This window comes from Callorhinchus milii, unplaced genomic scaffold (assembly GCF_018977255.1).
Source record: "Callorhinchus milii isolate IMCB2004 unplaced genomic scaffold, IMCB_Cmil_1.0 Scaffold9, whole genome shotgun sequence".
NCBI lineage: Eukaryota > Metazoa > Chordata > Chondrichthyes > Chimaeriformes > Callorhinchidae > Callorhinchus > Callorhinchus milii.
This window is the reverse complement of record NW_024704750.1, coordinates 5,041,058-5,062,844: the sequence shown is the minus strand read 5'-3', so window position 1 is coordinate 5,062,844 and position 21,787 is coordinate 5,041,058. Positions and strand designations below refer to the sequence as shown.

At 37.7% G+C, this 21,787-nt stretch overlaps 1 long non-coding RNA gene across 1 annotated transcript in view; it reads right to left on the bottom strand.

The window, feature by feature from the left end:
* LOC103175340 overlaps nucleotides 1–21,056 on the bottom strand; it is a 28,361-nt gene extending 7,305 nt beyond the window's left edge. The window contains exons 1-3 of the long non-coding RNA XR_487461.2: nucleotides 20,958–21,056; nucleotides 19,410–19,522; nucleotides 18,122–18,189 (exon numbers count right to left, since the gene is read on the bottom strand). This is a non-coding gene — a long non-coding RNA (uncharacterized LOC103175340). The remainder of the gene's footprint in view (nucleotides 1–18,121; nucleotides 18,190–19,409; nucleotides 19,523–20,957) is intronic.
* Nucleotides 21,057–21,787: the final 731 nt, after the last annotated feature.

Sequence of the window (21,787 nt, the reverse complement as noted above, 5' to 3'; positions counted from 1 at the left end):
GAAATTGTAGACTAACAAAAACTTGCCATGCACCTGATTGCTTAATAACACTAAAAAGCCGTCTGTTGAAAGTTCCTTCACTCCTCACTGCTTTCATAGTGCAATAACTGAATAACTGAACCTTGTTCTCCCTCATGCTCTTTGATGGGCTCACCTTATTCAATACCTCAATGAAACAATTTTCATGTCACTTGCAAGTCTAATAACAGCTCTTATCATCAATGGCTCCACTTTTTATATATCAATGGTCTTAGATTCAGTGCCTCAAATGGAACTAACACATCTCATACATTGCTGAAACAGATATCAAGAAGTTCTTTTTTCTCTTACTCTAAATATTGATTTTCTTCTGCTTGAATATTTAGATAGGCATTTCTAACAACTCTCTTGGACCCATGGACAAAATAGAAAAGAAGGTTTGTTTCCCAATAAGTGATCATTCCCTAACTTCTAAACTCCTTACTTACTCCATTGAGCTCTCAGTTTTCCCTTTTCCTTTTATCTAGAGGCTGGTAAAGCCAATGTTTGGCATCCCCTACTTCAAAGAAATATGGAGACTTTCTTCCAATTACCTTCTATTCCCCCTTCTTACCTAAATTTATCCCCTTTGAGATGCTCTCCTGGTGTGAAATCATTATTATAATTACTATTAATGAGGATATGTATAAAAGGATTCTTTAAAAAAAATTAATTATTTACAACCAATATAAAATTACTCTTTTTTTTACAAAAAAAACCAATCCCTCCTCCCCCATGTTAGAGTTTGATTGCTCCTCACAGACCTCCATCTACTCAGCTGCCACTCGAAAGATTACAGTCCAAACAGAATAAAATTTTCCACTCTAAGCTACTTCATTACTGTTTTGATTTGCTTCAAACTCCCTACAACTGGAGTTCATTGCAACCATTCAGGCCTTTGCTTGTAAAGTACAAATTATTATGTATGAACATAGTTTACACAAAATGCACTTATGTTTCCACTTTCTCCGCTACAATAGTATTTCATCATCTGCTATCAATAAACTAAGACCTAGTATTGCACTGTAAACAGTTTTGAACATTTGTTTTCCATCTGCTTTCTTCATTTCCATTCATCTCGTAGTGCCTTGTGTTGCCAAACAACAACAATTTAGCCTCAACTCCCCCAATAGTTCATGGAGTTTACAACAGTTAAGCTTTAGCTTGCTCGATGGTTCAGTTAGTTTATCTAGAAAGTTACTGAGTGGCAATAAGGATTTCACTATAGGTCTTACTGAAAGGACAAGATGCACTGAACCTTTAGGAAGTAATTTAACTGCTGGGTATAATGTATAAAATAGTATTAATAATCCTCACATTTGATATAATGTCTTATCACGTCTTCTAGATGTCCCAAAGCACTTCACAGAATATACCGTAAAGTGAATTGACTGTATATTTTGTGAGCAAAACACGGCAGCCAATTGTGCGCAAACTGTTTCACAAACAGATGTGGATTGAAGTGACCAATTTTTACATTTTTTCTAAGGAATTATTACCCCCGGAAAAACAATCCACCAATCGACTAACAACTATGTTCCTACTTACTGCTAGGTAAACAGGCGTGTGGAGTAAGGAAATTTTTATAATATATTATAAAATATATTTTATATATTTTTTATATAATATATAATATATATATATATTATATATATTATGTTTTATAATATATATCAGTTGCTCCTTGAGATGGGTAACCAACATTTATGTGATTAGCCTTCTGGATAATATTTTGTATCTGAAAAATATTTGTGTACATGGAGTCCTGTAACTCAGTGGTTAGAGCACTCGCTTTGCAAGTGAAGAGACCTGAGTTCAATTCCAGGCAGAGGGCGAAACCTCGGGCAAGTTTCCTTACTCCACACAGAGCCTAATAATAATCCCTCCAAAACCAAAAACAATAATAAATTGGTCATTTTCAATCTACGACTGTTTGTGGGACATTGCTGTGCGCAATTGGCTGCTGCGTTCGCCCACAAATGTACAGTCAATTCACTTTACAGTGTGTTCTGTGAAGCGCTTTGGGACGTCCTCCCGACGTGAAAAGCGCTATATCAAATGCAAGGATTATTATTATTATTATTCAGGTCCTCTCACTTGCGAGGCGAGTGCTCTAACCACTACAGGACTCCACAAAATAACAGTAGGGTGTAATTTGCAGTATTTCTTAACGGGATTCCTTATTCAGGAATATGGTCCGACTCCTTCTGGAAATAAAGTCTCGCTGCTTGCCTGAGAACTGTCTTCTGACATGATCTATGTTCAAGTGCAACCATTGGTGGCATGTAACCGAGATCTCTTGAAGCAGTCACAATTTCTAATAGTTATTATTTAAAAATATCCATTACAAATTGCTACAATTTAGACTTGCCATTAATACTACAAGGCTTCAAGCACTGAAACTCAGCTAAACTTTTGTCTGAAAGAGTTTAAGGTGCAGTATACATGTTGGAACTTTTTGAATACCTTGTACAAAAATAATACTAATATTTGTTGGACATTATTGTGAAAGAGAAATCCTTCCGTCATATGACTAGAGTTGAAGTAATTTATTTTGCAATATCTATTGCCCAATACTGTATTACTATTCAAATAAAAGATTTGTTTCAATGCAAGAAAAAAAAACACTCATTTTGAATGAATCACACGCATTACAAAGAGCTTAGATTTCCAAAGTTATTAAGAATGCAATTTTAGCCTCCCCTATGGCTCACTGAGTTTATTCAGTGAATGGTTAAGCTTTCCGGATCAAGAAGTTCCCAGATTCAGTCCTTAGTCTCCTGTGGATCAGAAGGGATACCACAATTGACCTCATTGCCTAGGTAAAAGAGAGACAGAAAAAAAGTCAGGGTTTCTAGTCTAGATTTTTGAGGAGCAGAAGTGGAGTCCTGTACCGTATTGGGTAGAGTGCTCGCCTCGCAAGCAAGAGGACCCGGGTTTGATTCCTAGGCAGGACGAAACCTTGGGTATGTTTCCTTACACCACCCGCCTCTGTTTACCTGACATTAAGTAGGAACCCCGTTGTGAATCAATTGGCAGAGAATTTTCCAGGGGTCTCAATCCATGACTGTTTGTGAGCAATTGGCTGCCACGTTTCGCCCACAAAATATACAGTCAATTCACTTCACAGTATATTCTGTAAAGAGCTTTGAAACGTCTCAACGGCGTGATAAGGCATCATATTAAATGCAATAATTCTTACTATTATTATCTTGCAGAAAAGCACATGTGTAGGAATTGGTTGAGGACAAGATTGAGATCAGCTGTGGTGTCCAAGTGCGGTTTGGATACTCTGCTAACAGTCACGTCAAGGCTGACATGAAGAATAAAGTGTATCCAGGAGAAGCTAACAGTGGGCAGTAAGAAAATTGGAGAAGAAAATAAAGGAAAAACAATTCCACTTTTTACCATCCTTTTCCATAGTTTACTTTACAAAGTGAGCACTCATTGTCCCTGGCTACTTGCCGGAAAGAAACACTTTATTTTCCATAGTTTTTTGAAGACTTCAAAAAAAAGTTACTTTCCAACACGTCAATATGGTTTGCATTATAACTGATCACGAAAATAACTATCTGCAAAAAAAACAAACTGTTCAGTCCCACAGAACAGAAGGCAACATGTTATTTTGAAACAAACAGGAAATTTAAAGTTTTTGGAAGTACAAAGTACAGTTACTCCAGTGAAGCGCTTTGAAACATCCTCCTGAGTACAGGAAGAGTTTTTATATCAAATGCAAGGATCATTTGTTTTTCTTATTTATTTTGATTAAAGTTATTAAATTGTGAAAATGTGAAACATCAAGAAAAATGCTGGCATTCCACAAGCCCAACAGATTTCAACCAATCTATTTTTTCCCTTTCAAAATTTCTGACAATAATGTTCTTAGATTTAATAATCGTATTTTTTCCTCGCTGAATATAGTGCATCTTTTCCTCTTTGGATATAGTGTAAACCATTGCAGTCAAATACTCTACTGTCTTCACATTAACAGAACTGTTAGGGTGAAACTGATCCAACACTCCACATCGGTTCATTATCTATTGACACAAGCTTGAATTGGACGAATGTTTCAGATTGACCAGTTCTTTATTCCAGGCATACATTTCTCTATTTAAAGTGTGTCGAATCTCTGCTTTAGAACTTGAAAAGTATTTAAGCTAATTAAATTTAATACATGTACGAGCTACAATAATATTGTTCCTTCATCAGACAGACAACCAAATGAAATGCGGTAGTCTTTGATATGCCAGTGGATCTGAACGATATCCCTAAGATGTGACAATGAATATTGTTATTGACTGTTGTTCAGGCTCTTAGTCATTTAATGTGCCTTGCCTATTTTAAAGAAAATAACTGCTTTGGTTAAGATTACGCTCTAATGGAATGTTTAAATAGTGCTGATTTTCTAGTATTTTAGGATGTCAGTGTGGCTCAGTTGGAATTGCTTATTTCTGGGTTGTGAGAAGGTTGTGAGCTCAAAGCCCAATATTGGGTCTTGAGATTAATAGTCTAGACTGACAGTCCAGTGAAATGTCTAGTGAGTGCTGAATTATCAGAGGTGCGTCCATCGACTTTTGGAATAGAGAAAAGATCTTAGAATATTCCTTAGAATATTTGTGGAGTCCTGCAGCTCAGTAGTTAGAGCACTCACCTCTCAAGCGAGGAACCTGGGTTTGATTCCCAGCAGGGTGAAACCTTGGGCAAATTTCCTTACTCCACATGCCTAATAATAATCCCTCAAGAAAAAAAATAATAAATTGGTCACTTCAATTGATGATTGTTTGTGGGACACTGCTGTGCGCAATTGGCTGCCGCGTTTCGCCCACAAATATACAGTCATTTGACTTTACAGTATATTCTGTAAAGCGCTTTGAGACGTCTAGAAGACGTGAAAAGCGCAATATCAAATGCAAGGGTTATTATTATTATTAAATATGCTTAATGTAAATACCTGTATTAATAATCTCTAACAACCAAATTGGATTTAAATGTTTGAGTGTTAAATTAATTATAAATTAATCCTTTACAACAGGAATTTGCTCTCTTTAGAACTTTTCATTGAGCAGAAATATCTTGAAGTGCGTCAGAGACAAGGATTTCATCCAAGCACCGAACTACCCACCACGTAAGAGATCAAATAATCTTTTACAATGATTTTAATGTGCTTTTTCACATTTGCTTCTGTTTTTTTTCTCTCTCTCTCTCCACATGCAAATAATCAACTTATATTTTTTTCACTTTCATCACGAGAAAATAGGTTCCTCTAACATGCAGAAATGAAGCTAAAACAATAGTTAAACCAGTTACTGTACATGAACGACAAGCACTTAGTAAAGGAAGCTCAATTCCAACTGTCGATTCATATTCCCGAAATAAATGTCAGTCATGTCATTCATTAAAAATCAATGCATGATTTAATACATATGGAAATATTAGTTGAATTTTTGCAACCAAATTCCTACCACTTGTGGCGTGGAATTCAAAGATTATTCAGATTTGTTAGACAGCCTGTAAAAAGGACAGTAACTACTTATAATGGTACAAAATTGCTAGAAATATATTCCCAGTTAACCTTTCTTAGTTTGTGATTGAGAATCAAAGATCTGTCCACTGCAGAATTCCCCAGGTGTTAATCTTTGGCTGGTGATGAAGAAACAGATGAGTTTAATTATTGCTAGTTTAAAATTATAGAATTCCCTAGTTAATGCAATTAGGGGGACTTGGATGAGGAATGATTATTTTGCCTGCAATATTCTGTTTCTTTTGGCTTCAGCGCTTAATGTAAGCACCAGACTCTGGACTTTAAACATTCATGAGATCCTCACATAACCATTTCTGTATTGTTTGTACTGGTTTGATTCCCGGGCAGGGCGAAACCTTAAGCAAGTTTCCTTACTCCACACACATGCCTCTGTTTACCTAGCAGTAAGTAGGAACCCGCTTGTTAATCAATTGGCGGATCGCTTTCTGGTGTAATAATACCTCAAAAAAAAAGAATTTGGTCGCTAAATCCGGAACCGTTTGTGGGACGTTGCAGGGCACAATTGGTAGCCGCATTTTGCCCACAAAATATACAGTCACTACATTTTATAGTATATTCTGTGAAGCGCTTTGAGACGTCTCGAAGACATGATAAGGCACCATATCAAATGCAAGGATTATTATTGGTTATAAACACCCCATCATTACTCCAGTTGGATGTCTGTGACTCTGAATAGAATTTTATTTTATGTATACTATAATATTATTTATAGCATACATAGTATATTCCCATTGGATATGATTTTATACATGTGGGTACATGCAGACACATACAAGTGATGAAGTGGTTTGTGTGTCAGCACATCATAGATTTATGAGCCGTAGAAAATTCACACCTGCTAAGAATCAAAACCCAAGGGAGTTATTTTCCAGGTATTTGACTAAAGGTAATTGCAGGCAGATGTTTGCTGAATTATGAGGGCTCAGAAGGATTTTATTAAACTTCCCCTCCTTGAGGAAGTGAGTGAGGATATTAGATAAAACCCTGATTGGGTTTGGCTTTGATGCTCACAATCTAAGGTCATGTATTAGGGCGAAACCTTGAGCAAGTTTCCTTACTCCAAATACCTAATAATAATCCTTCAAAAAAAATAATAAAAAATTGGTCACTTCAATCTCTGACTGTTTGTGGGACACTGCTGTGCGCAATTGGCTGCCGCGTTTCGCCCACAAATATACAGTCAGTTCACTTCACAGTCTATTTTGTGAATACTTTGAGACGTCTAGAAGAGTGAAAAAGCGTTATATCAAATGCAAGGATTATTATTATTATTATGTATTAAGAATGCATAACCCATTGTAGTCCAGGTACTTAAGCATCATATTATGCAGTTCCTGAGTTGAAAACATGTTAAGAATGGCTGATTGTTGTAAATGTCATCCATGACAGTTGTTTCAAACTCAGTCACATAAGAATTAAAGCAGATTAAATCAAGACAGATATGATCTATATAATCCCAATTGGTCATCCAGCAAAACACCAACTCCTTGACCAACAACTGGTAAAAGAGGTAAAAATGTAGACCAACAATGGCAAATATTTAAGGATGTAGTACATAATTCTCAGCGGTCGCATATTCCCTTGCGGAATAAAAGTACCACAGGGAAAGCAATTCATCCGTGGCTAACTAGAGCAGTTAGGGATTATCAAATTAAAAGAAAAAGCTTATAAAACTGCCAAGAAAAGCAGCAAATCTAAAGATTGGGAGAGTTTTAGAAACCAGCAAAAAAACTAAAAACTCATTAAAAGCAAGAAAAAGGAGTATGAGGGTAAGCGAGCGAGGAACATTAAGTCTGATTGTAAAGGTTTTTACAAATACATTAAGAGGAATAGGCTGTGAGGGTAAATGTAGGTCCACTTCAGTCAGAGACGAAAGAAGTTGTAATGGGGGATAAGGACATGGCAGAGTCCCTAAATGGGTACTTTGCATCTGTCTTCAGCCTAGAAGACACAACCAGCAATAGAGGTGCACCAAGGGGATAAGGACAGGGAGCAACTTAGGGAAATTTTCATGAGTAGACAAGTGGTGCGAGGGAAACTGTTAGCACTAAAAAGTGACAAATCCCCTGGTCCGGATGGCTTGCATCCCAGGGTTTTAAAAGAGGGAGCTTATGAGATAGTTGAGGCCTTATGTCTGATCTTCCAACATTCCTTGGATTCTGGAACAGTCCCCATGGATTGGAAGATCGCAAATGTCACACCACTATTTAAAAAAGGTGGAAAGGAAAAGATGGGGAACTATAGGCCAGTTAGTCTAACATCAGTGATAGGAAAAATTTTAGAATCATTGATTAAGGATGTGGTAGTGCGGTATTTAGAGGAGCACAATATAATTAGGCCAAGTCAACATGGCTTTACAAAAGGGAAGTCATGTTTGACAAATCTCATAGAGTTTTTTGAGGATATTTCGAGTAAACTAGATAAGGGTGAATCAGTGGATGTGGTCTATTTGGACTTCCAGAAGGCATTCGATAAGGTGCCGCATAAAAGGTTAGTCCATAAGATAAGGGCCCATGGAATTGGAGACGTGGATTGGGGAATGGTTAACGGGTAGGAAACAAAGAGTAGGGATAAATGGGTCCTTTTCAGATTGACGGGATGTGACTAGTGGAGTGCCACAAAGATCAGTCCTTGGGCCTCAGCTATTTACCATCTACATCAACGATCTAGATGAGGACATCGAAATTAATATATCTGAATTCGCGGATGACACAAAACTAGGAGGAAGTGTCAACACAGAGGATGACATTAAAAAAATGCAGCACGACATAAGATAGATTAGGTGATTGGGCAGATAGGTGGCAGATGAAGTATAATGTAGGGAAGTGCAAAGTCATCCACCTCGGTAGCAAAAACAGTAGAGTGGGTTATTTTTTAGAAGGGGAGAGATTGGAATGTGTTGTCCAGAGGGACTTGGGTGTCCTTGTACACCAATCACAGAAAGTTAGTCTGCAGGTGCAGCAGCAATTAGGAAGGCGAAGGGTATGTTAGCATTCATTATGAAAGGATTAGAGTATAAGAGTAGGGAAGTCTTGCTGCAACTGTATAGAGCCCTGGTGAGACCACACCTGGAATACTGTGTGCAGTTTTGGTCTCCTTATTTAAGGAAGGATGTACTTGCCTTGGAGGGGGTGCAGCGTAGATTTACTAGGTTAGTACCAGGGATGAAGGGGATGAGTTACGAGGATAGGCTGACCAATTTGGGCCTATATTCTCTAGAATATAGAAGAATTAGAGGGGATCTTATAGAAACCTGTAAGATCATCAAAGGGCACGATAGAGTAGATAGTAGGAGATTGTTTCCCCGGGTTGGAGAAACTAAAACCAGGGGTCACAACCTTAAAATCAGAGGTCAGCCCTTTCGCACTGAGTTGAGGAAAAACTTCTTCACTCAAAGGGCAGTGAATGTATGGAACTCACTATCCCAAAGGGCTGTTGACGCTCAGTCCTTGAACATATTCAAGACTGAGATAGATATATTTCTTATTGAAAAAGGGATTAAGGGATATGGGGATAAAGCAGGGTCAGGTTATTAGCTGGAGTTAGATTAGAAGATCAGCCATGGTTGAATGGCGGGGCAGGCTCGAAGGGCCGAATGGCCTACTCCTGCTCCTACATGTTATGTTATGTTATTATATTTACTTACAGAAAATACCTATACAGTTTAGGGCTTTGGTAGATAAATACATTTTATTAACTGTCCATAACTGCGCAAGAGTCAACTGAACAGACTTTGTATTACTTTGTATGATTCCAAGTGACATTCAAATTTTAATGTAAATCTACATGTTTCAAACACTGAATCTTTACCTTCCAAGTCCTGTGTTCACCCAACAAAACTCCCCAGGATATCATTAACTATTAGTGTAGTTATTACCCAAACAAAAGTTAGCTGCGTTGACCTTTACAATAACACTGAAGAGAAGTATTAATATGCAGCACTGTGTTTGGGTTTAAAAAGAAGTTGCAAGAAAGGTGTTAAGAGTGTTAGTTGCTTCATTGCTCAGATGGTGTGAGACAACAAAAAATAAAACAAACAGGATGCTAGACTATATTGGCAAATCAATTGAATTCAGACCCAAAAGTTGTGTTCAAGTATACTGCATACAGTTCTGTTTAGTATGCTATAAACCATGCCTCAAAAAGAGAACCTCACAGAGGCAAAGGGATGCCTAACAGTCGAGAGAAAGTAAACCTGGAGCAATATTTTCGGAATCTCAATGTAGTTGGACAAGAAAGTACTGATTTACGATTGTTAATGGCAAGTTTTCACATACCGGAAACTCTCTCTCTACGTTGAGGGCAGCTGACAAATGGACCGGGTTACTCATTGGGGCCAGAATACTGGACTCATTTCCGAGACAACTTGATGCTTTAATGGGAAAAGGGTTATGTAGGGATTCTGAAAGGGTAAGATCAAATGAACTGAAGGGCCCATTCTTCATCTGAACACGTCTTGTGATCTTGTGAATTTATTCATGCCATTATTAATAGAGGTATGTTGGCAATAGACCGAGATGAATTTGGTTTTGTGACTCAACTATAATATTTAAAAATAGTCGAAATATCTGGTAAAATAAAGTGATTGAGACGGCAATTCTCTATGCAGTGCTTTCTCGGCACTGTGCTTCCCCTGCTGTGTGGTGCTTTTAAAACACTTTGGAACTCTATCTAGAGTCTAACCCCCTGTCTTGCCTCTTTCAAGTCTCGTCTAAAGACTTTTCGACCATGCCTTCAGCCACCCTCTCTCCACCAACCCACCTGCCCTCCACCGCTCCTGCCCCCAACTCCCAATTTGGGTCCAAAAAAAAAACCCTGACTGTCCAGCGATCTGTCCAGGGACGTCTTTCCGACATAAAGGGTGCAGTACAAGTGTAATTTGTTGTTGCTTGGAGAACAAGACAAGGAAAGACAGAAAATTGCAATAGCTTACCCAAAAGAATCCTTTCATTCCCAAATGTAAAAACAAAAATTCCCTGAAGGTGAAATTACATTGACATGATCAATGAGGTCCTACTTTTGATTGATAAATTAAAGAAATATTTTCTTACACTGAACATCCGTGACTGAACAGGAACCAAATTAATTGCAATAATTGAGGAATATTTTGGCAAGATGATAATGGTATAATGAAAGGTGAAAGATACATGAAAGGATTCAGCCGAGATGAAGTGCAAGGGTTAGAAGCTCTGTAGTAACTATATCATGCAATAGTTGAGGCGGAGGATGTTTGTGAACTTTTCTGTGGTACAGAGGGGTGGGGACCAACAGGTCAGTCACTTGTTGTTTATTACCAGTAAATTACAACTATTGTAAAAAGCCATGACCTTTCGACAAAACCCATGTTTGTGCCAAGCGTATTTATTCTAGTGAGTACATTAAAACTGCAAGATTTTCTCTTAGAAGCTTTGTGCTTAGTTTATTAATGAGAGTTTTTAAAGATCTTGCCTTCAGAATATTTAAGCTAAAACAATCCTTGCATTTGATATAGCACCTCATCAAGTCGTTGAGACATCTCAAAGTGGTTCACAAGATGCTACTGTGAAGTGCACTGACTGTGTATTTGTAGGCAAACACGGCAACCAATTTAAGAGAGACGACTTCACGCAAAGAGTAGTGGGATTGCGAAACTGAAGTGTTGATTGAATCAGATAGCACAGTTGCATTCAAGACTAAGCTAGACTTTCCCACAAGGGAGAGGGGAATAGAAGGGTATCGGAGGGAGTAAAGGAATGTTGGAGACAGAAAGTTGTGGGTTTCAGCCCTACATTAGTCTTTGAGTTTATAGTCTCTAGGCTATCACTCCAGTTCGGTTCTATATAGCTGGATTTGCCATTGGAAGTAACGTTAAACTGAGATCACCATCTTCCTACTTTCGGTTGAATGTTAAACACCCCATAACAAGGGAAAAAAGGAGGGATTCCTGATAGTCCAGGCCAGCAATCCTCCAAATAAATTGGTCACACAACATGGCTATTGTTGGTCATGTAACTGCTAATGTATCTGAGAAGAGCAAATTGTAAGAAGGAAAAGTACAACCAATGGGGGAAAAATGCAAAAAAAAACAAAAGGCGAAACACTGCAGATGCTGGAAATCGGAAATAAAAACAGAAGTTGCAGGTCGGGCAGCATCTATGGAGAGAGGAAAGAGAGTTAATGTTTCAGATTGATGACCTTTCGTCAGAACGATTCGAGGGAAAATTATAGTTGTATGGAGCAAGGAGATGGCTTGGGTTAGGAAAGATTTTGTCAGGTAGATATTACCATCATCTTAATAAGGCTAGATTAAAGTGTAGGTTTGTGTAGCCTGAGGTGCACGAATGCCCAGTTATAGTGAATATAGTGTGTTATTTAAAACCTCACAGAGAAAATACAGTTATAAAACTCTCACAACAGTGCCGAGCATATAAGTCATGAAAGTTGGATGCAATGTTTGTGATCCAACAGCAACAGAAACCTTAGCCGTGGTAGTTAGGTTTTATGTTATAAGTCAGCATTTGAAATACGATTATTTAAGAGCTGAAAGACATTTCTATTAATGCAATATATTTCTGCAAAGCCAGTTGAGTATGTGTTCAAGTTGGACTATTCAATTCCACTTCAGGATTGGAGAAAGAAAAGATATGCTTAGAAAATGATGAACAACAACACATTACATTTGTATCACACCTTTCATGTCGGGAAGATGTTGCAAGGCACTGGACAGTCAGGGATTTGGACCAGAGGTAGGGATCAGGAGCAGTGGAGGACAGAGAGAGTAAGGATAGGAGGATGGCCGAAGGCATTGGCGAAGAGGAGGGTCTTGAGACAGAAAACAATAAAGGGGTAACCATTCAGAAAGGTGTAGTTTTTAATCAAATAGTTTTATTTTCCTCTTCCGACATCTCATCCCTTTCACCAACATGTGAAAAAGAAATCTAGTACGAATTGTTTTAGGTTTGTTGGAACAGTCTCATCACGGTAAATATTACTCTTTGGTAGGTCACTATAAATGACGTAGGAAAGCTGTCAGCAATCCAAACATTCTGTTTTACCTTGTTTAGCCTTCTCACAGAGTTCAAGGCAGTTTTTAAAATAAGATACACGCTAGCCAGATCAGTGAAAAGGCTTTTCTGCTCACTTCAAAGCCCACATGAGCAGCAAGAGTGAGGAGAAAACATGCTGTATTTATACAAGAGAGGTTATATTCCACTGAGCAAAAAAAAATGGGTATAAAGCCAGTTTTTTCAGTCATAGATGCTGGCATTTTTACAACCTTGAATTAGCACTCTAAATTCCACACTGCAACCTGGGTCCAATGCCATCGTATAAAAGTGTATGCCTAAGCTGGTGTCAGTGATATGAACTTCATGCTGTTTAAATTACTTGAATAAGCCAATTGACTGCGATAACCCTGACAACACCCTCTGACCTTCCCTCATGTCGCTTTTATATTGCTGTTCCAAAACTTGGCATCAATTAATCAGGGAATCTTGTTTTTTTATCAGCTGAGTGTCTAACCCTTCACCATGTTTAAGAGTACAGTATCCAAAACAAAGTTACTGGGTGTGGCAGGTATGTATGGATATTTCCACTGGTTTGGAAATGGAATGTGCACTCTCTACCCAGAGGGATGGATACACAGGTGAAACGTATAGATTAAAAGAAACAGTTCAATATACTTAGCAGTATGTGTGAGTTGTCTGACTAGAATGAAAAATGGGGCAAAAAGTCAATTTTAAATGATTTCAGCACATTAGTCTGTGGAACTAATTAATCACAAATAAATCTGTAATAAAACCGTCAAAACAAGTCTCAATACCACAGACACGTCCCTTGACGCTTTTGAATGTCATTTATACCATTCATTGTCTTTGCATCAATTTTGCGGCCTTAATACTTATCCATGGTTTAAATGTTCATTTCAATGAAGATACAGGTTTATAAAGGGTCGGCTAAAACTAAAGGCCAGGGAAGGCTAAGTCTAATGCAATTACCATGGACTTTACAACAGTGACACATGCTCAGCAAAGACTGTGCACATCCATATTGTCTAAGTTGTAGGAGTTAACGCTTTAAAAGGATTGTGCAAGGTGCTTCCAGGCAATGCAGTTGAATTGAACCAAAATGTTTTTCATTCTAGCCTCATTTTCTCGAAAGAACATACGCTTTCAAGGAATTAATTTTTTTAAAATCTTTCCACCTGTCAATGATCTCCATTGTAAGAAGATTTAAAGGTTGGCGAATCTTAATTTGTGTCGATGGTCTCAGATGCCCTTAGTAATAACTTAAAACGTGCTTACACTATTAATTAGATTACACTAGAATTGCTTCAGTCTAATTCACTTACTGTTTATTAGCCTCAACTTGAACTTAACATGATGGTCTTGCTTGAATTTAACACACTGCATTCACAAGCGCTTCACGAACAACACCAATGCATATACCAACACAGGCAATCGATCAGAAGTGGGGGTTTTTTGGTCAGCCGAATCTCTGACACCTGTAGAACCCCAACACCATGCTTAAGAGTATCCAAAGCAGACTAGGAGTTCAACATCTGTATGTTACTGACATCCAGAAACTTCTCAGTGTCTGGAAAGGAGTATGCACTCTCTCCCTGGAGCGATATACCCTGCCCACCTAATTCTAACAAATATTAGGTGCAGGTTGGCACGAGCAGAAGAGTGAGAATTCAAGAGAAGTCAAATCACAATTACACCACTGTCAGTTTAAGAGTGCATCCATTTTCTGCTTTGCGAATAAAAAAGCAAGCGGTAGCAAACTGCAATTCACTTGGTTTAGTAACATGCCTACGGCTTGGTTTAATATAACAATATTCACTCATTACTTACAAAGTGTATGTCGAAAGTACATTTTTTCAAGTCCTATTCTGTGGGAGCAATGAATGACCACTAGATAAAATTGCAATCCTTATCTATGGTGAAATGCAAACCTCTCAATTTAATTTCACATTCGTGACAGGAAGAGTACATTCTTTATGTAATACATCAAATTCACTGTTTGAAAGAGAATAGGGATTCCCTCTGGAAATTAGTACAGAAAATCTGCAGAACCAAAAGTAATTTGCAACATGCAATACTGTATCCAAAAATATTCTCTGGTGTCTGAGGAAGTATTTTGGAATCTAATGTTGCTTGATCCAAATTTACCTTTTTTAATATATAAAGAAGAAAGATGAAAGGTTTTAACTGAGAAATATCCTGAAGTGAACTGCCCTGAAGCAAACATGGCACTCGCCCGATTAAAATCAGACTGAATGTATTAAGTATCCTAAGGGATCACACCACATTTTGAAAAGACATTCTGCTGGCTTTAGAGAATAGATGAATGTTTAACCCTATACAGTATCAAATCACAAACATGTAATGGGCACATTCTTAGTTTATATCATCGAGGGAGAAGGCTGAGATTCAACAAGTAAGTTGCACGTGATAATTGGGCTGTTTTTTTTTACCCGGGAGTGTGACACATGTAGAAACCCATCGCCATGCTTAACAGTATCCAAACCAGATTGAGAGATCCATTTATCTCCATACCCACCCATGGAAATTCCCTCATTGGAATGGAATGTGCAAGACTAAATTGTGAATTTGCCTCTTAGAACTGTGGGACCACCCTTTCAGAATGCACCACAGTGGAGCGCAGAATTAGTATCTAGTATTGAGCTGCCTTCTACCAGAAGGGAGTACACGTGGCTTCCAGCATTGGACAATCAGCTTCTTGCATTGCAAAATAACTGTCTCCAGGTTCTCAGGGCTCCATTGTAACTTCCTGTGCGCTACACATGCACCCGGTGCACAGGAAGCTGCAATGATTATGCTTCAAGAAGAAAGTGACATCAGCAGCAGTTCCTAATCATAATACATCATGGGGTTTACCATGTCTTGTAAACATAGGACAATTTTATTGACTCTTCTAGTGAGCTGGGCAAACATACATTGCGCAACTCTGCTTGCACCCTCTAAACCCCCATCTAATCTCTTGCCCGTCTATCTTAAAATAAACTGAGCATGAGAGAACAGTCAGTATCCAAATTAGTAGCAAGGTTTCACATTCCTAAAATTATTGTTGGCTGTATATTCAGAACGAGCAATTAAACTAAGAATTTAGGCATCAACTGTTGTGATAAGGGCTATAACACAATCCTCCTAAATTAGCATATTTACATTCTTGATTTGAAACGTTGAATGGAGGGTGAAACGAGGATGAAACGCTTTGTTTTGCACAGTAATAAATAAATCCACTACCATTTAGCACATTCCAGATCCAATGAGTCCAATAACTACAACAACTTGCACTCATACATATAGCTCCTTTGAGCATCTCAAAGTGCTCATACTCTATTCTATTCATGCTGTCGTTGATCCACATCTTCAGTCAGTTCACATTTTGCTATTAGGATTCTTGACCAGATTCTTTGAACAAAACATGCTGCAGTGAGTCTGCTATTTGGAATGATACAAGGCTGCAAGATCTCTAGGTTAGGAAGATGTTCATAAACCATTGTATCCAGCTGTGCTCTAATGGCATCTGTCTTTATCTGAATTTATTAGTCATCAAATTACCCTTTGGTTTCTTTGTTCTTGAATCTTTGCTGCCTTGCAGAATCAAAGTTGCTTGAAGTGTGTTAAAAATTATCCCTGAGTAGGAAAATGTAGGAAAACAGACTGTGCCATCAGTTTTGTCCACAAAATATACAGTCAATTCACTTTACAGTATACTCTGTGAAGCATTTTTGAGATGTCTCAAAGACGTGATAAGGCAGCAAATGCAAGGATTATTATTAGATCTTTGCAGATTATTCAACTCCAATGCCCTTCCCTTTTCACTATACACATTTTTACCTCTGCTTCCCAAGTACCCGTCTCTCTTTTAAACATCACTATTGATTTTGCATCTACAGCTTTCTAGGGCAGAGCATTGCACATCTTCACAATGATATGTATGAAGCTTCTTAACCTCAATTGTACCTGTCTGATTTCATGACCTTTTATAATGCATCCCTCTATCAGAGTCATCCACTATTTAACCTGTCAATTCCTGTGATTTTAAAAACATTAATCAAATCAGCCCCTATAACTTCATCTGCTAAAGGAACAGCACCTCAGTCTACCCAGCCTCTCAACATAGCTCAGCCTCTTCAACCCAGATATTAGTCTAGTGAACCATCACTGAACACCCTCCATTGAAATTACAAGATAACCACTCCAGAATTACTTGCTAATTGCAGCAAATTACAGGGAAGCAATCTGTCAGAATCTGGAGAAGAGAAGTGAACACAGACCAAGTGTATGACTGCCAAATCATTCCTCCCCTCAACTCTCCATCGTGCAGTAGTTCCCACCTACATAAAGGAACACATTTGTAATTCCAGTAATTGCCACATAATTATAGCCGTCATTAACATTCAGAATACAATTGGTCACTTTCAGTGAATAACAGAATGAGGTTCGGTTACATTACCAGGAAATCTTAAATGAAGTTACAGCAGAGTCACTGGACTTGTACAAACTAACCTTATCATTCGCTAGTGTGCCAAGCAACAATGGATTTTGCTGTTTATATAAAAGCTAATTCATTGTTCATGATGGTGGAGTATAACCTTACAGAACCTCGATTGGCACAAAGAGACTCGGCTAGTTTAGTTTGGGCGAAATGAAACAAATCGTATTTAGTAAAGGTAACTAGTTGTGGGTACAAACAAAAAAGAAGCATTAAACTGAGGCTCCAGTCTACTTGTTCAGGGAGGGCGTTAAAGATCCTATGCACATTCAAGAAGAGAAGGAAGTTTCTCCCTGTTGCCTGGCCAACTATCCCCCAAATGAAATTGGTCATCCACTTTCAAGGCTGTTTGTATTACATTGCTATGTGCAAATTCGTTACTGAGTTGGCTTACAAATACAGTCGCCACACTTTGCAATAAATCGTATGAAGTGCTTCCAGGCTCCTCCCAATTTGGAAGGCACTATATGACATGCAAGGTTAAATTAAATTTAAATATACAATATATTCTTATACTGATGAGTAAATTTTATTTTATTCTCAGACATTAATAAGTCATTAGGCATACATCATGAAAGGAGTCCAGCTTAATTGTGCATGAAACCTCTTTTGTTACTTGTAGGAAAGAAAGAACTTGTACTTTTATGTTTTATTTGTAATACAAACTTTGCAACTGTCAGCTAAGATCTTTCAGAAGGACCTCATCAACTCACTAGTCTGTTTGCCTGCAAAAACAGTCACTATACCAGACAGTAATTGCCTGATTTGGGTTTACATATAAAACATAAACATGCTTTTTTTTCTTGCAAAAGAGGTTTCATGGCAGTCTATGGTTCTGTATGCAATTAAGCTAGACCAATTCCTTGATGTAGGCCCTAATGACTTATTAATTTGAGAATGAAAATGAAATTTACTTATCAGTATATAAGTGCTTTCTGTGTAAGATCCAATCCCTTAATGAACTTATCTCTGAGTCACTGGACCCATACAGACAAGCTTTGTGATGCCCTTCGTCTGCAAATTACAATTAATCCCGATGATTTGCCTAGTTCTTACCAGGGTCTTTGACCGTCTGTTTCAGGCATACATATGACAGAATCCCGTCAGCTTGCAGAAGTAGACATCTGCAGTGAACAAAAAAAATTATGATTAATTTATTCTCATTTTAGTTTGCTGATTTTAACTTCATCCCCTCCATTCTTCTTTTGTTAAATTGCAGTGACATACTGAAGTAGTGTGTAATATCCAACATTTCACCAACAGCACCAAATAGCGTCTCTTGCCAATAACCAGAAGTGCAGCACGAAGGAGCAGAGCATATTATAGGAAACTTAGGGGACTAATTCCACAAGATCACAAGAGAGGTTCAGGTGAAGATGATCCTTTAAAACATTTGATCTCATCTTTCCAGAATAATCAATCTCATGTCCATCCAAACAACATCAAAAAACACCCTTTTTGGGTAATCTATTCCAGTAATTAAATACTTTCTGGCATCTGTCTTGAAATTGTCTCTTAAAACCCTGCAGCGATCCCATTTTATTCTAAGAAGCAACTTGACCCAGTAATGTAAAGATGGCGGGTTGGGTCGCCAGGCAAGGATCAGATGGGCTGCAGGACTTTCTTCATCTGAACTGCTCAAGATTTACTGAACAAAATATTCAATTGTTTGATTGGAACTTCTGAATCGCCGTTCGTAAAAGTTTTGTTCTTCTAGAATCCATGAAACAAACAGAATATATAATGTTTACTCTTTCTAGAACCACTTATGTTTTCCTCTGACTACTGTTTCCTTTTCAATGAATAACTCAGTAAAACCCACTGTACTAAAAGTGAGTCATAGGGAAATGTCATTCTTTCCCTGAGGTGCTGTTTGTCCTTTCTATTATTTATATAACTGGCTGATTAATGACCCATCTTCAAATTGATGGGATTCCCTTACGCAGGAAGCATTTGTTATGACGCACAAAGTTTGAAACCTAGAGGATTCTGGCCTATAACCAATCTAAAAACAATCTTTGTGTAGTGAAAGATGTACAAACACAATCAAACATCCTGTCAATCAAATGTGCCTTTTATGTAAAAGTCTGCATTTTGGCATCCTATAATTACAAAAATGAAGCTCTCTCATGTCCTCTCATGTGACAACTATTGCAGTTAGTCATTACATTTTTTAATAATTTATCCAAAGCACAAAATAATGCACAAAAACAGGATTGTTGTATATTCAGATCAGAACAACGCCTTAGCTGCTAGCACTTTATCTCTGGATGAGGGTTTCATAACCTAGGATGACACTCCACTATAGTACTGAAAACATTGTTGGAGGCATCGCCTGACTTACAGATTAGACATCAAACCGGGGTCCTGTCTGCAGTTCTAGTGGTTCAAGTGGTTGTTTGAACACACATTTGTTCAACACCTCTTTTGATCAGAAATCAGACATTCTTAAGAAATCTGTGAAGAAATACAACAAATTAAACCCAATCATTTAAGGATACTACTGCATAGTGACGATTTGAAATATAGCTACAGTCACCGGTCATATGTGTAATGTCAATTATTATAGTGACATTTATCCAATTTTTATAGTTACGTACAATAGAAGTCCAGCTGGGTACAAATAGGCACGGAATCAGATCAAAGGACAAATAATGAAAAGCAAAGGGAGAGCGAATTTATATCAAAACATTGGAATATCATGGTAACAGAATAAAGTTCAGTCACTTTCAAATGAGCTAGTATTGTTCAAAAAAATATAGATCAAAAGGTTAAAAACTGAAACAAGTTGTATCTTTTCAATTCTGAAAAAGGTCAAGTGGACCTGAATAACCCAGCATTTAATCTCAGATCAATGGTTTCCTTCATTTTTGCAATTAGCCTATCTAAGCAAATTCCTAGTTCTCGCTTTTAATAAAAAAAACACTTGCTTTGTTGCCAAAACTTTAATCAGATTCTATTTCTGCCATGAGACCAAATAAATCGTTGCCTCAGGCCCAGGGATTATCTTGCTATTTTGGTAATAAGATGGAGTGGGATTTCTTGCATTGCATCTGAAGGACGTAATCTCCAGAGTGGAGTGGAATAAATTCTATGAACTTGTGTGAACTTTGTTTTTTTCTTCCCTTTTGTTTGTTTAATACAAATGGAGGGTCTGTGAAAAGAAGATTTCAGAGTCTAAACATTTACAACAATTTAGGAAAAGTGAATAGACTTCAAGGTCTACTATCTTTTTAAAAGAATTTCCTAAACAAAAACAGCCTCACTGTCACCTATAAAGAGTGCATTATATTCAGATCTGCAGTGGGAAGATTGATTAATTTGAAAGAATGTTATTAACTCATAGTAGTGAAACTGGGGCCTGGTATTAGCAAGTAAGTGCGCACACCAGATTAATTGAATGAAGCAAAGATTTTGCTGATCCTTTTCTTTTGGTTTTGTGCCATTGAGATGTGGCATTAGCATCTGGTAGTCTTGATATAAATTACATTGACAAAAAGAGGGAGAATGCACCAATAATGGGATCAGAGGTGCCAGAAGTGCACAATGCAGAGCTCCATGACAGTGGAGAGAGGTGAATTGCCTCTGAAGTGAAAAGAAACCATTTCAAAGTCAATGATTTTTGCTTCGTGCACAGAAAGAACAAAAAAAACACAATAACCAATAACTTAAGCACAGGAGAGTCGTTCAAATGTGTATCAGCGTAATTTAGAACTTCCAGGATTCATTTATCTGAATTGTCCAAACTTCTGATCAATTCAGATTTTTCATTTGATTCACTGCTCATCTCTGTGATATAGCAATGTTTTAGTTTATAAATGAAAATTGGAATCTTTTTGAAAGAGTTCAGTTAAATGTTAGCCACAATATATGACACAGTACGGTGCCTTACCTCTGCGCACTATTGTTGATCGGCTAATTTGTACCCTGCAATTTATTCTCCTCCCCACTTGACGGTCTATTCAGTTCCTCCAAATTGTTGTAAGTGTCTCGCCTCCTTTTGTATTAGAGAAACAAAAGAATAAAAAGTTCAGCCGAGGACAAAGAATTAATATCATCCCACCCTTCAGATTATTTCCTTCAAGAGTAATACAAGAAGCATCATTCCATCCTATTACTAAAATAGCAAATAGTAATCCTGCTACTGAGTGAGATACTCAGTTGAATCCTCCTTTTCGGACAACATAGAACCCAAGAGAGAAATAAAATTCAAGTCTCGGTGTTGGAAGAACAGGATGACAGGATGTCAAGTATTGCTTCACTGACTAGTGCATAATTTTTCAGAACATTAAAATATCATGTTTCTGAAAAAAATTCTCCTGAAGATTTGATTTTAAAACAACATATCATTTTATGCTTTGATACATATCCTGACTAATTAGCTGGTGGTAACTAGTGGCTGCAACCGGAGAGATGCAGTAATCCAGCCCGCAAATTGGAGATTTTGGAATCCTCTTGCAAATATTAAAGTATCAGCAGAGTTTGAAATCTCAGCAAATCCACCAACCATATTACTTCAATATCCTCACTGAATTGCTACTTGCATCATGTGGCCATGGCTTGCAATATCCTTTTCTGGAGGATTGTATATCTGTGTTTCAGCAAAAAGTTTGCTGAACAGCAATTAAACGACATTCAGGTCACATTTCTACACAGAAACCTGCTTTTGTGGGAAGTCCAATTTGAAAGCCACAAAAATTACAAGGAGCTGAAACTCTAGTC